This window comes from Octopus bimaculoides, chromosome 13 (assembly GCF_001194135.2).
Source record: "Octopus bimaculoides isolate UCB-OBI-ISO-001 chromosome 13, ASM119413v2, whole genome shotgun sequence".
NCBI classification, from domain to species: domain Eukaryota; kingdom Metazoa; phylum Mollusca; class Cephalopoda; order Octopoda; family Octopodidae; genus Octopus; species Octopus bimaculoides.
This window is the reverse complement of record NC_068993.1, coordinates 16,546,705-16,563,669: the sequence shown is the minus strand read 5'-3', so window position 1 is coordinate 16,563,669 and position 16,965 is coordinate 16,546,705.

Genomic DNA, 16,965 nt, shown 5'->3' with positions numbered 1-16,965 from the left:
ATAGATAGATAGATAGATAGATAGATAGATAGATAGATAGATAGATCATGTAGCAATAACACCATGTCTTAAAAAGGAAGATGAGAAGGTCATGGCAAAAATGTCTTTGATCAGAGGCCTGTTTATTTACAACTGAACTCTTCTACTCTTTTACTTGTTTCAGTCATTTGACTGCGGCCATGCTGGAGCACCGCCTTTAGTCGAGCAAATCGACCCCAGAACTTATTCTTTGTAAACCTAGTACTTACTCTATCGCTCTTTGGCTGAACTACTAAGTTACGGGGACGTAAACACACCAGCATCGGTTGTCAAGCGATGTTGGGGGGACAAACACAGACACACAAACATATATAAATATATATACATATATACGACTGGCCTCGTTCAGTTTCCATCTACCAAATCCATTCACAAGGCTTTGGTCGGCCCGAGGCTATAGTAGAATGAATGTTTGTTTTTAAAAAATTAAATAGTGTATAGCTGTTAAATAGATTGTTTTCAAGCAAACATGTGAAAATAAGCATGTACAGCAAAAATTTTCCTAGAAAGTTGTTTAACCAACTGAATTCTGACACAGTAAATTAATGTGTAATAAATGGCCAAGTATTTTGGCAGATATGTACTGTTAATGCAATGCTCAGATCAAATCAACACGGTACAAATATGACAAAGCCAGATCTTTGAACTGGAGGTATGAAACAGAGACAGGAATTAATAGCAGTACTGAAATAGTTAACTGGTACTCTGTTGGTTATGGTAACATGGGTTCCAGTTGAACTGATCAATGGAACAGCTTGCTCATGAAATTAACATGCAAGTAGCTGAACAATCCACAGACACTTAACAGATCTCAGGGAGATTCATTGTGACACAAAATGTGACAAGGCTGGCCCTTTGAAATACAGATACTACTTGTTTTTGCCAGCTGAGTGAACTGGTGCAACGTGAAATAAAGTGTCTTGATCAAGGACACAATGCACTGCCGGGAAGTGAACTCATGACCTTATGATTGTGAGCCAAGTCCCCTAACTACTGAGCCACATGCCTTCACTGAAAGAGTACTCTATCAATTACCCCCAAAATGGTGAAAGGCAAAGTTGACCACAGTAGGATTTGAACAGACACCAGAAAGACAAAACAAATGCTGCAAGTCATTCTAACTAATATTCTGACAATTCTAGCAATTTGTTATCTTAACATTAAAATAGGTAATCAATTTTTAATTTTAATATGTAAATGTGAAAAATCAAAGATAATTTCAGAACATAACTGCATAGTTTCCCAATATTAAAAGTCACAAAATACAAGTTGGTAAGTACTGGTCAATGGAAATTATGTAGTCTCTCAATCTGCCAGAAACGGTAGCCAAATATTCCAAGAATGACACTCTGTTGTCTTAAATAAGGACAGAGTGGGAGAGAGAGACATGACAATTTATTAATTAAACATGATTGACATAAACAATTTCCCTCTCCTCATACATATAAAGAGAAATGTGAACATACACATAGAGACAGAAAGAGAAAGAGAGAAACATAAAAACGTCTGATGTCAAATAAGTCAGTGTCGATTCAGCAACACCAAATAATTGGCACCAAAACGGCTGTGCTAAAATGTTACATATTTTAATTTTAACATGCATGTCAAAACTGTGATGGCAAAAGAAAAAAATCACAAAAATGCATAAGATTCTACACAGGTTGGTGTAGGAAAACAAGTTTGTTTAGTGAATAAATAATTTGGTATAATTTAAAGCTTGTTGCAAGAGCCAGTTAACCAGCAAGTTTTGTTCACCATAACTTGTGAATCCATCTTTGTGGCACAAATGCTAAGTATGAGACAGAAGTATCAACAGCTGATAGTTCTGTCTGATACAGATATTTCTGTCAAATAGAGAGACAAACAAGTTGATAACTTCTGTCATATAGACAAGCATGCACTCACAAAAATAGTCATACATAGAAATATGTGTCACTAATAAAAAAAAAATCAAGTACTTTTGCATCTATAATATTTAAATCATAAACTAAGTTTTTGGCTTAAATGATGCACACAGACGATAAGACTAACCTGCTTAAAATGGCTGCACACATGAATTTGAATTTAATCCATAATTCTATTGATAAATTCAACCTAGAAGTCATAAAATGCAAATGGATTTCGTACGAGTTGTGGTTATTGAAACCTGAAGATTCTGTTTTTTTTTTTTATGACACATAAATGGTATAACGACGTATCTGCATAGGAATAACCAAAGAACAGGAATTTGAATATCTGGCTTTTAATCTTGAATTTTTGAGCAATTTAGCCATATAATTTAGAAATGAATTCAGATACAGCAATAAATAATAATAACAATAATAATAATAATAATAATAATAATAATAACAATAATAATGTTTTCATTTATTTCTACAAGAGCAACTCATAGCAACAAGAATGCCTAATGGAGAACATAAGACTTAAAACAGCTGGGTTTTATATAAACTTGTTAAAGGAGAGGAAAAAATGAAAAGAACATATAATAAAGTGACCCTTGATAAGGAAACAGCCACTTAGGACTAACCAATCAGGGAAACCACATGTAACCCAGATTATTATCATTGTCAGTAGAAACATTGAGTGATGTCTAAGTCAACAAGGGACCATCTAGGAGGTTGCTTGATCTACTAAAAATAGTAGTCTCTCTTAAATCATACTTTACCATCTTATAGGAGGAAGAACACATTGAATAATGCAATCCTAGAGACATTAAGCCAGGGAAAAAAACAGATGGGATGGTCACAGTTGGAATACTTTTGATCATAGTTCTATTCAATAAGAACTGTTCTGTGGCTAAACAACAAGTCTATTATTCTGTGTGATCTCTTCAGGTTTTATCTATGATATCAGTTGTTTTCCAACAAATGTCTTGTTTTTCAAAACACTTCATGTCTTTTATCATCCATTACAGCTTTCATTTTCCATTTTAAATAAACTCTTTGTCAGTATTTCGCCTTTTATTGCTGGTGTTGTTCTTCTAAGAATGGTTTGTTTTTATAAGTTAAAAAATAATGAAAGAAAAAAAAAACGCTCTTAAAAAAACATTCAATAACATTCCATTTGCAACCAGTATTGTTCCGAAACATAAGAAAATAGACAAGAAAGCCCAATAGACTAAAATAAAAGAAAAACTGAGTTTGATTTTGTCAAACTACAACCAAAGATTAGTGCTACTCATACCAAGCTTCTGAACATTAACAAGGGAATCTTTAGGAGACAAAGAAGATGCTTCCATGTAGTTACCCTGCTAGATATCACATCTAAATATTGCTCAACTCCTTGAGGACACAATAAATAATATATTCCTAGATACATTGTGCATGTAAAAAAATAGAGGGGATGATTACAGTGCTTGATCAGGGCTAATCTAGGGTGGAAGAACAACAATTACTGTTCAAGTGAGCCACTATGGGCTTCTTGATTTGCTAGAAATAACAGCTAAATTCTTCTAAATCACAACCTACAGTCTTAAAAACAAGGAAGGATACATTCTAGATACATTATGCCTGAAAAAAAATAAAAAGATGGGACAATTTTAGTTGTAATACCTTTAATCATACGTCTGCATGATCAAGGCAGTTTTGAGGTAAACATTACTATTAGTAACAACTGTTTAAACGAACCTTCACTGTTTTTCAACTTGTTAGAAATAACAACAAAATTCCCTCAAATCACACTTGTATGTCTTTAAAAAAAGATACACCAGATAAATTAGACTTGCATATTACAAAATGACAAGAAGATGAAGATAAAATTGCTTATTTCAAAATATAAAACAAAAATCTCTTTGACCCAACCCAACAGTTCATATATAAATCTTCATTGTTTTTCAACTTGTTAGAGCTAACAGCAAAATTCCTTCAAATCACACTTGTCTGTGTTTAAAAAAGATATTCCACATAATTTAGACTTGCATATTACAAGATGACAAGAGGATCAAGACTTATTTCAAAATCTAAAACAAAAATCTCTTTGATTCAACAATTCATACATAAATCTTCAGATTTAAAACTGGCAAAAGTATTAATTTAATAGTCTGGGGTTTGATAAATTAATAGCTAATGTCCAGTTGTTGTTGACGTCTGTCCACTTAAGATTTATCAGCTCAGTCCACTTAGCTGTAAACATATAAGCATAGTAAAAGGCACAGTTCACTGCTGGTAGCTGTGTTAAGTTCATAGCTTCATATGGATTACTGGTGATACAATAGACACCATCAACAGTATTGCTATTATTGGGGAAGTGTTAAAAGCAAATGCCCCTAATGACATTTTGTTGTGAAAAGAAGCAATCAATTACTTTAAATTTGAAGAACTTTTCCATGTATATTACCATGGCTATGAAAAAAAAAAAAAAAAAGAAACTATAAATTAAAAAAGATGTAAAATGGCTAAGAAAAAATTATACAACCATACAACAAATTTGCTTTATGAAAAAATAAAAATATTTAAAAACAAGGAGGAATAACTAATTAACAAGGAAGGAAAATGTTTCTTTGTTAAAAAAATAACAAGCATTAAATAGAATAAACCAAAAAAAAAAAAAGAATTTGCAGGTTCAAAGAAAAGAAGAAAAACAAATTGTTTTTTTTTTGTTGTTTTTCTGAGAAGAATTTTTTTTGTTTGTTTTTGTTTTACACAGGAAATTTCACTTCACAAAGTGTAATAGAACTACCTAATCAGTAAAAACAAAGTGAATATAGTGTTAATTAGTTAATTACTGAATTTAATTTTAAACTAAAACTAGAGCTGTTAATCAATGGAAGAAAACAGCATTGGATGGTTTTAATTAAAAGGAGGAGAAGCAATATTTGTCTTTGGTATCACCAATAGGGAATAGTAAAAAGAAGCATTTCACTCCCGTCAGTGAAGACGATAATGAAAACAGGATTAGTTCAGGAAGGGTCAGGGTAGGTTGTTAGGTAGGTAGATTAAAACATCTCTATATCCAAACCTAGATTCAGAGCCATTCCAGCCATAACTATCCAACCTTATTTTTGACAGTGTAGTATATAAAACTACTCTATCCAGTGTATCCTTTCCCTTTCTCAAGATTGTAGGGTGTGATTTGAGGGAGATTTGGTTACTATTTCTAGCAAGTTGTATGACCGTATAAAGGCCTTCTTGCTTGCTTTTGAAAGGGTGGTATGAGATTATTTTAATAAAATAATTTTTTTTTCTTTTAAATGAGCTTATGAAGAAGGGTGATTATTGTGTGTGTGTGTGTGTGTGTGTGTGTGTGTGTGTGTGTGTGTGTGTGTGTGTGTGTGTGTATGTGTGAGTTTCTTTGGAAAGTATGGAAGGAGAAGATAAGATGAATGAAGAATGTTAGGGATAAGAAATATTCTAATAAAATTTTATAAGCGAAAGAAAAGGGAGCCATGCATGTTTATATGAATAAAAGAGAAGATTATTTCAACTTTTTATATATTTTTCTTCTTTTCATGCAGGTATGTTTTCAAATGACTTAAAAGTATAAATATTGAAGAAATAAAAGAAAAAAAGGAAAAAATTGTATTTCAGTCTGAAAGTCAGCTAGGTTCAAAGAGCTAAAGATTATCTTAGTTTCCATAGTAACAAGTGGGTTAGAGATTATTTGATTCCTTATAGAGAAAAGGAAACCAATCTATCACAGATTGCTTTGTCTTGATTTTCTTTCTTTTCTTCTCTGTTAGATATTGTGTTCCTTGACAGGATCTAAACTCAGTGGCATGTGTCACAAAAGTCAGAATTGTTCCTACTGCTTAATTAATCAGTTACTAATTAAATTAATTAATCTAGGTGGGATTTTAATCAAACAATCATAAGCACTGAACTTGTTAATTGGCAAATATCAATTTCCAGATCTCTTACAACTTTCTCTGCTAAACTGACTATTGAAGATATAGCAATAGTTAATATATATATAACTGAATACCGGTGCTGTTGTTCAGCCACAAGCCAGCCCTGATGGACCAAATCTATGATTGGAAATACTTCATCCATGACCATCCTGTCTTATTTTTAGACAGATTGTAACTAAGCCTTCATTATCCAGTGTCTTTATTTTTTCCTAAGATATCAGTGTATGATTTGAAAGAATCCATATTTAGATGAAAACATTCTTATATAATTTTATGTAAGAACTTTTTGCTAATTTATGTTCCAAACAATAATTTAGCAATGAAAAATCTATTAGTATTTTTTATGAAATCCTTCCAAATCCTTGATTAATTTCAACATATACTGAAACATAGAAACAGTGCAATAGCATTAGAAATATAGCGAAGAAAAGAGTTAAAATATCAGTACCTCTTTCCTACAAATCTGTGGCACTGAAGCAAAGTTAGAAATTAATGTATTTCACAGGAAAGAAATTGAAAAAATGGCTTAACATGGTTGATTGATATATTAAGAATAGCAGCAAAATTTGCTTCATGTCACAATTAAAAAAATAAATAAATAAATAAAAGGTGATATTTGCATGTGTAAATAATGCAGTATTGGGTACTTTATACTTTCGGTTAAAATGGGATGCACAGGGGTTAAATGCTTTTTGCTCATAGGTACTCTTGATCAGAGCTAACATGGGGTTAACAACATGGAGTTGATCAGAGCAAACAAGGACTGTAGAATAGAACTGAGGTTTGCTTCTCAATTCACCAAACTTTAAATAAAAATGAAATGTATATTATTTTTTACTTGTTTCAGTCATTAAACTGAGAGCCATGCTGGAGCACTGCCTTGAACAATTTGTTTTAGTCAAATGAATCAACTCCAGTACTTATTTTTTTGTTAAGCCGAGTACTTATTCTATCAGTCTCTTTTGCTGAACTGCTAAGTTACAGGAACACACCAACACCAGTTGTCAAGCGATTGTGGGGGACAAACACAGATGCAATGATGCACACACATAAATATACACATATATACAACAGGCTTCTTTCAGTTTCTATCTACCAAATCCACTCACAAGGCTTAGGTCAGCCCAAAGCTATAATAGAAAACATTTGCCCAAGGTGCAATGCAGTGGGACTGAACCCAGAACCATGTGGTTGGGAAGCAAGCTTCTTACCACACAGCCACTCCTGCAACTGTCTTAATGAAAAGCAAGTACATAGAACCTCTGTGATAAAGATGGAAAACTCATCTGCTGAACTAATCCAGTCAGTTCCTTTTTGTATTCCCATAATACCAAAGTAATGTTTTCCAGCATATTTTAGCCATTCAACAGCCTTGAGCAAACTATCATGTTTGGTAGAATCTCAGGCAAGCATCAATGTGGAAGATGATGCCAGCAATGAGCTGATGATGTTAAACAGTCAAAGAAAGATCAGCCAGTCTCTACACAACCTGCTGAGATCTGCCTGAAACTGATCAAGTATTCACCAGGGGCGTGTTTATCAATCTTATAGCTCAGTGTGGATGATAATTGTGGTTGATACTGACTACTCACAAAATAACCCATAGAAGATTTTAACCTACCATGCCTGACTTCAACTTGTAAGAGCCTCTATATCGTCACTCGACTTACTAGAAAAAGCAGCCAAAATCTCTAAAAATAATATCCCACCATCTTGAAAACAGACGACACGTTACATATTATCTTAAAAAAAACATGGCCACTTAAAAGGACAAGATTTTCACGAGTGGTGGCACAGGAGTAGATGTGTGGTAAGTAGCTTGCTTACCAACCACATGGTTCTGGGTTCAGTCCCACTGCATGGCACCTTGCGCAAGTGTCTTCTACTATAGCCTCGGGCCGACCAAAGACTTGAGTGGATTTGGTAGACGGAAACTGAAGATTATATGTGTGTGTGTGTGTGTGTGTGTGTGTGTGTGTGCGTGTGTATATATGTTTGTGTGTCTGTGTTTGTCCCCCCACCATCGCTTGACAACTGATGCTGGTGTGTTTATGTCCTCGTAACTTAGCGGTTCGGCAAAAAGAGAGCGATAGAATAAGTACTAGGCTTACAAAGAATAAGTCCTGGAGTCGATTTGTTCGACTAAAGGTGGTGCCCCAGCATGGCCGCAGTCAAATGACTGAAACAAGTAAAAGAGTAAAAGAGAGTGCCAACGCCCTTGATCGATAAATTGCTTGAATATGGCAGACCTGTGACTAAATGACAACCCAGCAGAGATATTCTGTATCTTACGTTGCTCCCATCTGAAGCCAAGAGTACCATCACGGACAAAATGTATCCCTAAGTAAAATGAAGATCCTTTACAACCAAATAGCCTATCATTCAAACAACTCAACCAGCTGCAGCTAGTATCATAATTAAACACAATCATCATTAACAACAGTTCCTGCCTCTTTTTTCCTACTCTATCTACATTATGACTGATATGAACATTTCTGTAAATTAAGCAGAATCATGAGATCTAGATGTCAAGCTTAGGTCACCATTAATAGCAGAACCTCTTGTTACTTTTCACCTAGCAAAACAAACTGGCACAAAACAGAAATATAATTAACATATCATATGACTAACAATGTTTTTTTCCCATTTTTTTTGCTTTTATCTTTGTTATTAGGGAAATAACTTCTTTATGAGTCTCATTTATTAACATTAGTAAGAATTCTAATTACTGCTTAAGATAAAAAAAAAATAATATAAGAGAGTGGTAAACTCATCAAATTAGATAATAGACAAGCATAATTAATGAAGCAAAAACTTTTTTTATCAAACAAAATGGGATGGTAGATGGTATTTTAAACAGGAAAATAATTAACTGCACAGCCGTTTTTATACTCACTGAAATTCTATCTGAACAAAACTTTTGATCCAGAGTGTGTATATGTATATATAGAGATTACACAAATTTACTGAACCTAATCGTTTGACTAGGAAATTAACAATTAAAAATAACAAAATGCTAAGAATAAGGTTACAACTAAATTTATTCCATCTTTTCTTAGAAAAACATTTAGTTTTGGGTATTGAAAGCATATTTCTTCAGAGCTCTTTCAATAGCCAAACCTAACTAACTATATATATAAAGACATAATAAAGATGTATAATTCTCCATTCTTTATTCTGGAATTTTATACAAAATACTTCAAAGTGAACTCTGGATTTACCAACTGAATGGGAGTATGATTGTGTTTCTTCTACACAATTCCTAGTGTTTTCTACTGTTCGATATAGTTAGCCATGTTTGGATTACAGGGTGCTCATTAGGTATCTGCCTGGATTTTAAAATTCTTATTCCTTTGTGTTTTATATATATACAGGGATTGGACAAAATAATGGAAACACCTAGCATCATAGTTTTGAAATATCTATAAAACCATCAAAGTCTTGTTTTTTTATTTATTATTAGTGTTGCTTAAAATGTTTTGCTAAAATTGCTGTTTCTTTTCAGATATCATCAGAAAAAGGTAATTAAAATTCATTAAAATGACAGATCTATCAGACTTTCAAAGAGGTTAAATTGGTGGTGCTCATATGGTGGGTGCTAGCATAACAAAAACAGCTGAAATGTTTGGTGTATCAAGAAGTACTGTCTCGTAGGTAATGACAACCTTTGAGAAAGAGGGAAAAACCTCCTCGTTGAAACAAAACTCAGGAAGAAAACCCAAACTTTCAGATAGGGACCATTGAACTCTTACACGAATTGTTAGAAAGGATCACAAAAGTACAGCTCCCAAAATTACAGCAGAGCTTAATGACCACTTCAAGAACCCAGTTTCCACAAAAACTGTTCATCGGGAGCTGCACAAAGCCAGATTTCATGGGAAGGTGCAATCAGAAAACCTCTACTGTCAAAAACAAATGTTGCAAAGCATTTGGAGTGAAGCAAAAACCTACAGAATTGGTCCTTAGAGTAGTGGAAGAATGTTATTTTCTCTGATGAGTCATCCTTTACCTCATTTCTAACCACCGCCCAAGTAAACGTGTAGAGACAGCCAAAAGAAGCATTCGTAGCACAGTCTTCCCTCTTGTCCTTGATGGCTTGGGATAAAAAGTGGCCTTTTCTTATCTTGTGTGAGGAATATCGAATTTCTTCATGCACCACCTGCCTGATAAGAAACTCAGACACTCTCATGTCCCTGGTGATGGACCTGATTGACTTGGAGGGATCATTGTCAATCGTGGCCTGGATCTCACCAACAATTTCAGGAGTTCTTTTCTCATCAGAATGATGAGAGTGAGTTTTCTGAGCTGCTGTACCTTTGTAATCCACATTAGACTTATCCAAACTCTTTCCTAATCCTCTGCACTGTCCTCAGATTGACACCCAAACACTCTGAAATGTTTGTATTGGAGAATCCAGCAGAATACCAAGCAGTACAGCATGTCATTTCCAAATTTCTGGCACAGTGAAATGCGTCATAGTGCTGTTTTTCTCACAGATGGTGCCCAACTGACTCTACTATAATGTATAGTCGACAAAATCAAAAACAATGCACATGCACAAACTAAAACAACAACTATTTACCGATCGCACTGTGTAGGTGTATGTATATATGTATGTATATATATATATATATATATATATATATATATATATATATATATATATATAAGGTTGCCAAAGGCAGCCTTCAACTTTTTCTATCCAAAGGATCTTTTTATTTAATATTTACACACCATTATCATTAGCTTTTCTATTTCAAGATCCTAAGTTAGAAAAGAGAATTATTTCACATTCTCTTGAAGTTTCAAAATTCTTATGACATCAACAATAAATGTATATGTCATCCCTGTCATCTTATGTCCATTTTGCTATAAAGGCATGGGTTGGATGAGTCTGTTCCACCACAGCATCTCTCACTTGTCATAGTCTTTCACTCTCTGATACATGCAACAGAGAATAGTTATATTGTCTTTGTTATTTTGTATATTATGCTTCATGGTGATATTTTTAAGAGCAAGAAGCTGTGCTAGCAATAATAATTCTGTATAAAAAAATTGGAACACTAATAAAATTTATTTGCCATAAAGATTGTAGAAAATGATGTTCCTTCACTTTGGTGCTTTGTTTGAAGGTACAGAACTAAGGTGCAGAATCACCAAGCAAGAAGGGTGGTGTTGTGGAAAAGTTGAGAAACTTAGGAAAGAAAAGTGAAAGAAAGTGAAGGTTCATGAAGTTGGATAGGAATTAGATGTGTAAGCATTAAGCTGAAGATATTCCAGCAATAAGTGAGGTTATTCTCAAAAAACTCTTCAACCTCCAGATTATTGACTATAAACAAACTGACTTCTAAGAGGCAAAAAATAAAACAGAGTGAGATGGTAAAAATTGAACTAAAATCAAATCAAGTTATGCACCGGAAGCTTACCCTCACTTGAAGATCCTCACATACACACACACACACACACATATATTTGAAAGTCTTTGCGAATTACTTAATACAGTTTTTGAAGTGTAAAGGTGATTTTTTTCAAAATTATTTTTTAAAGGAAGGTTATGAGATCTTTTATGAGGATATTACTAACCTTTTTGGGGAATAAATTTTTTTCTAGTGTGTGAGTTCTTTCATTTAACCTTTTCAAACACACATGCTCTTAAAGAGGAAGCTGTTATACATGTAGTTGTGAAAATCCTGCCAAAACTAACCTCACCTGTACTAGTGCTGCATAAAAAGCACTGAGGCCACTCTGTGGAGTGGTTGGTGTTAGGAAGGGCATCCAGCCATAAAATCCCTGCCAAAACAGACACAGTAGCCTGGGGTAGTTTTTTTAACCTGGCTAACTCCTGTCAACAGTCCTACCCATGCATGCATGGAAGATGGATGTTAAACAATGATGATGATATATATATCTGAGAAGACATGTCAAACTAAGTCAAACAGTAGTCATGGCCAGGGTTGGCGACATATGTAAATCACTTATGCTGGTGACACATGAAGGGCACTCGTGTTGGTGACATGTAAAAGGCACCTGTACTGGGGACAGATAAAGACACCCAATACACTCCATAGAATGGTTGGTGTTAGAAAGGGTATCCAGCTGTAGAAACCAAGTCAAAACAGACTGGAGCTTGGTGCCGCTCTCTGGCTTACCAGCTCCAATCAAACCAGCTTACCCATGCCAGGATGGAAAGCAAATGCTAAATGATGACAATACACTTACACACATGCAAACACACACACACACACACACACACACACACACACACACACAGTTGTATATTTTTACCTTTTGGAGGTGGGGTATAAATAAATTTATATTTATAGACTCTAGAAAATGAGAAATTGGGATGATATTCTGGGTTGGTAAATTTCTTAACATAAGTCTGAAAATTTTGGAAAAGTTCATATGCCACAGGGAGATGAGAAACTTGATGTCTGAGCAAACCTCTCCTTCTCCAAGATTCTCTTTTCCCCATGGCATGCATTTATCAACAAAGAATTTATTTTTCTGTTCCCCTCACCCTCTTTTTCAATGCATGTGCACATGTGAACTAAGGTCATTTCTCTCCTGGAATAGCAGGTTAGTGATAACAGACTTAAATGAATTCTGTATGTTGCCATAATACAAACAATGTTGATGTTGCTAGCCTTTAAAATCTTTATGTGTGTGTACATCCACATACATGCTGGTATGACTGTAAATATGTGTTGTGTACATGTGTAGCTTTGTTTCCATCAAAGTACACATTTATATATATATACATATACATACACACACATTCATACTAATGTATACACACACACAAAGAAAGTTAGTAGCAAAAGACAGCTGTGACCACATGTCTATCTGTTTATCTATAGATGTGTTTGTGTGTTATTTTGCTTATTGTTTTTCAAAAAAGCAGCAATATGATCAAAGTCATTCTCACTCTGCTAGGAATAATCACCAAATCTTCAAGAATTCAGCCTATAGCATCTTAGAGAAGGACAAACAGGGTAATATAATCCTGGGTTGCCTGCTCCTAGAAAAATATGAGATGGTCACAGCTGGAATCTCTCTCTCTCCTATAATCCAAATCACTATATATCAAAGCCCATGTCATAGCCAAATCACTATCTTTAAGATAGCATGTTAGTACTAGTGAGAACTCATCCAAATTTACACACTTTAGAATCATCAAGCCTGTAAATTTTAAACAGTGCACCATGCACAGAGCTAACTGCAGGGACTATCTAAGTGTCCCACAGATTAAAAAAATGCATGATTTAAAGCTTTAGCAAATCCCTACCAATACTCAAGCATCTTGAAAAATGTTCTTCGTATGATGGACAAAACAAGGCGACTAATTATCAAACTCTCATTTGTTTCCAAGCAAAGTAATATTTCCCAGTGACCAGATATGTTTTTACAAAATATTGGAAATGAAAGCCCTTCATTTACAACAATCATGCAAAATTAAGACAAGGGGACACTTACATACATATAATGATGGACCCTCCCGTCAAAGGTGATGCAGGAGCATTCAGCTTTTGCCAAACAACCAGCACAAATGATTTGTTTATAGTGATCAAGTGTTTCTGCCACACATTAGCTCATTCTCTCCATCAAATCGATGTTGTCTGAACAGATGCACAATGTACCAAACATCAGGTGTCAAAATGACCACAGAGCAACGTGAGTGAAGTGTTTTGCTCAAGAACACAATGCACCATCCAGTTTGGGAATTGAAATCATGATCACTAGATCACGAGTACAACACCCTAACCACTTAGCCATGCACCCAATTTCAGTTTCTATCAACCAAACCTACTTTGGTCATCCTAGGACTATAGTACAAAACATTTGCCTAGAGCAACACAATCTCAAAAAAATCAACAAAACCACTGCTCTTAGCTGTCTTTTAAGGACTGAGTCTTTTATACAACCATCTTTAGTGTAGAACAACTAACAGCTTCAGAAAAAACAATATGGCCATCCTCAAAATATTGCTTTCCAAACTGCTAGCTTTATGCCACAAAACTTACATCTACAATCTCATATAGTAGATTCACACCCCTCTGTGTGAGGTCCAAATAAAGCATTAATACCAATTTATCTACTCTATTCAGAAAAATCAACAGCCTATTATTGTGTCTTGAATATACATAGTCACACCCTTTTAGTTACTGGTGGTTACTCTCTTCCCAGGGTAACTTGCTCTTTTAGTAAAATATCCATGAACAACTCACATTCCAAGTAAAATTCCAAAATCAAGGAAGATATACATAAGGAACAATTCAGTTATTGTGTATCTCATTTCAGATTATTTGAATAATATTTACTCCATTATGCAAATCAAAATTTCATTGCCCTGAAGAACACAGAAACAATATACATTAAAAAATTTTTTTTTAAGTCAAAATAACAAAAACAAACATAGCAATCCCCTCCCTATCCTCTCTCACACAGACACTTATTCACACACACACAAATTCATATATAGAGCTATCATCATTGTTTGCTACCATGATGGCTCCTTTCATTCTTCAATCCCAGAAGGACACCTAATATCTTTTCAATGAATTCAACTCTATTAGATACCCAGAAAAGTTCTTTCTCCTTCCAAAAAATAACCTCACTCTTCTCTACTTCTTAAGGTCAAGATAAGTTGATATCCATATTATGATCTTCACACAAAATGCCTAGAGAATATTTTCTGAGACCCAAAACTTTTTCTTTTTTCAACCACTATTTCAATAATATAGGGATAAAACATTGTAGTTTTATGTTTTACATTCAGTTCTGCTCTAATAGTGGAAACACAAGCCAAATGATTCAAAGGGGAATTCTATCTGACAACTGGGACTGAACTAGCTTCGTCTGCTTAACCAAGCCAAACTGACATTTAGTTTATATCAAATAATAACAACAACAACAACAACATTTTAGTTTTTAAATACTGAAAAAATAAGAAAAATAAATGAGTTTGAAATAAATTGGTTGCTGCCACATTAGTTGATTAATGATCATTGCTAAATTTCTTGAAATGGTTAATCAGTTAATCCTCTGGTTGACTACTGAACAGTAGCAATTTTGGAAATTCTATTTAATTTAAACCATTTAAACACCATCAAGGAAAAATAAAATTGGTGAAATGTAGTTGTAATTAAATAGCTGTAGACAGCTGTGTAGTCAGCTGTGTGATGTAGACTTAAGTCACAGACACAGAACTAACCAAATTCTCATCACAAAGGGTGAAATTTTAATGAATTAAAATTCCTTGGTTTATTCAGTGAAGTAATGCTCGTATCTACTTTACTGTTAAGTTTTTATCTGCAGGAGTCCCTGAGCACTTTCCCACATATTTTATGAAGTTACTATACCACGCAGTGTTCACTCCTGGCAAACCTATATCTCTCTAATCTCGTTAGACTTTGCCTGCTGATGAGATCTAATAATACTGAAATGAGTCTGGTGTTTTCCTCCTTTACTTCTTGCACTAATTTTTTTTCTCTTCTAAATTATCTTTTTTTTGTTTTTGTTTTGTCTTCAGGTTTGAATATCTCATCGCCAATAATGTTATAATGCCTTTGTGATTTGCACAAGGGTGTAGGAATAGTATCACCCATATAAATATTTGGATATGGTTATCTAGAATAACCTTTCACAGAATTATTATGTTCACACAGAACATGTTCTGTACTATGCTAAACGTAAGTATGATATTAAACTAACACAGTAATCCAATATGGACAATCATCACCATCAACTGCTGACAGTTCACACAGTTTCTTTACTTTATTGAAATGCATCAGTCCACTTTTGGTCATGTGGGGGTGGTTAGGATCTTTTCACAACAGTTTTCCATATATGGAGTTCATTATTCTGAGTTGTTGTTGCCCCAAGTGAAACCTCATCCAGCAGACCTCTATGATCAAAGGAAATCCAGTCCTGATCATCCCCATTTTTTTTTTAAAGAAGTATGATGTACATCAGAACTAGATTATTCAATGTGTCTTCCTCAGTGTTTGAGACTCTAAGATGATTGTATACTAATCAATATCACTATTTTTGGTTTATTTCTCTATATTCTAAGTACAATATGCTTTCCTGAGATGATCAAATACAATCAAAACACACCTGATGCTTTCAACAGCTGACTTTAATGACAAGAGCCAATTCCAACATCATCATCTTTATTTTCAAAAAATTTCAAATAATTTTGCTCAATTTATTTCCCTTACTTGTATTTTTATATGTTATATGTAGTGGAGAGCTTTAATCTACATACCACACTAATAATCTGAGATCTTACTGTCTATTTAGTATGCAAAACATACCCCTGAAGCATTTTCACTAAGTTATATTTTGTGTATAATAATAAAATTAGTGTTAACAGAGCGCAACAAAAACTTTAATCATGTAGTGATGAAAAAAACATGAGCTTAAAGGCTGATATTATTTTAATCACTTCTGAAAGTATTGGTTACATCTCAGAAGTATAGAACTATATCTTTGGACATGTTTCAGATGCCTTAACTGGTACTGATAAGAGAAAGTCACTAAGTAAGCATAAAGTGTTGTACATGAGATGAATTTTTTTTTAATGTATACATTGTTAGTTTAACGAGCAAAATAGAAAACTAAAAAGGAAGAATATTTAAAATGATACTTAGTAATAGATGACAAAATATTGGGATTTGTGGTTTAGTCCCAGTTTAGTTTTGATGAAGTGAAGGCACAATGGCCCAGTGGTTAGGGCAGCGGACTCGCGGTCATAGGATCGCGGTTTCGATTCCCAGACCAGGCGTTGTGAGTGTTTATTGAGCGAAAACACCTAAAGCCTCACGAGGCTCCGGCAGGAGTTGATAGCGAACCCATGTATTCTTTCACCACAACTTTCTCTCACTCTTACTTCCTGTTTCTGTTGTACCTGTAATTCATCAGAGCCAGCCTTGTCACACTGTGTCACGGTGAATATTCCCGAGAACTACGTTAAGGGTACACGTGTCTGGGGAGTGTTCAGCCACTTGCACGTTAATTTCACGAGCAGGCTGTTCCGTTGATCGGATCAACTGGGACCCTCGACGTCATAAGCGATG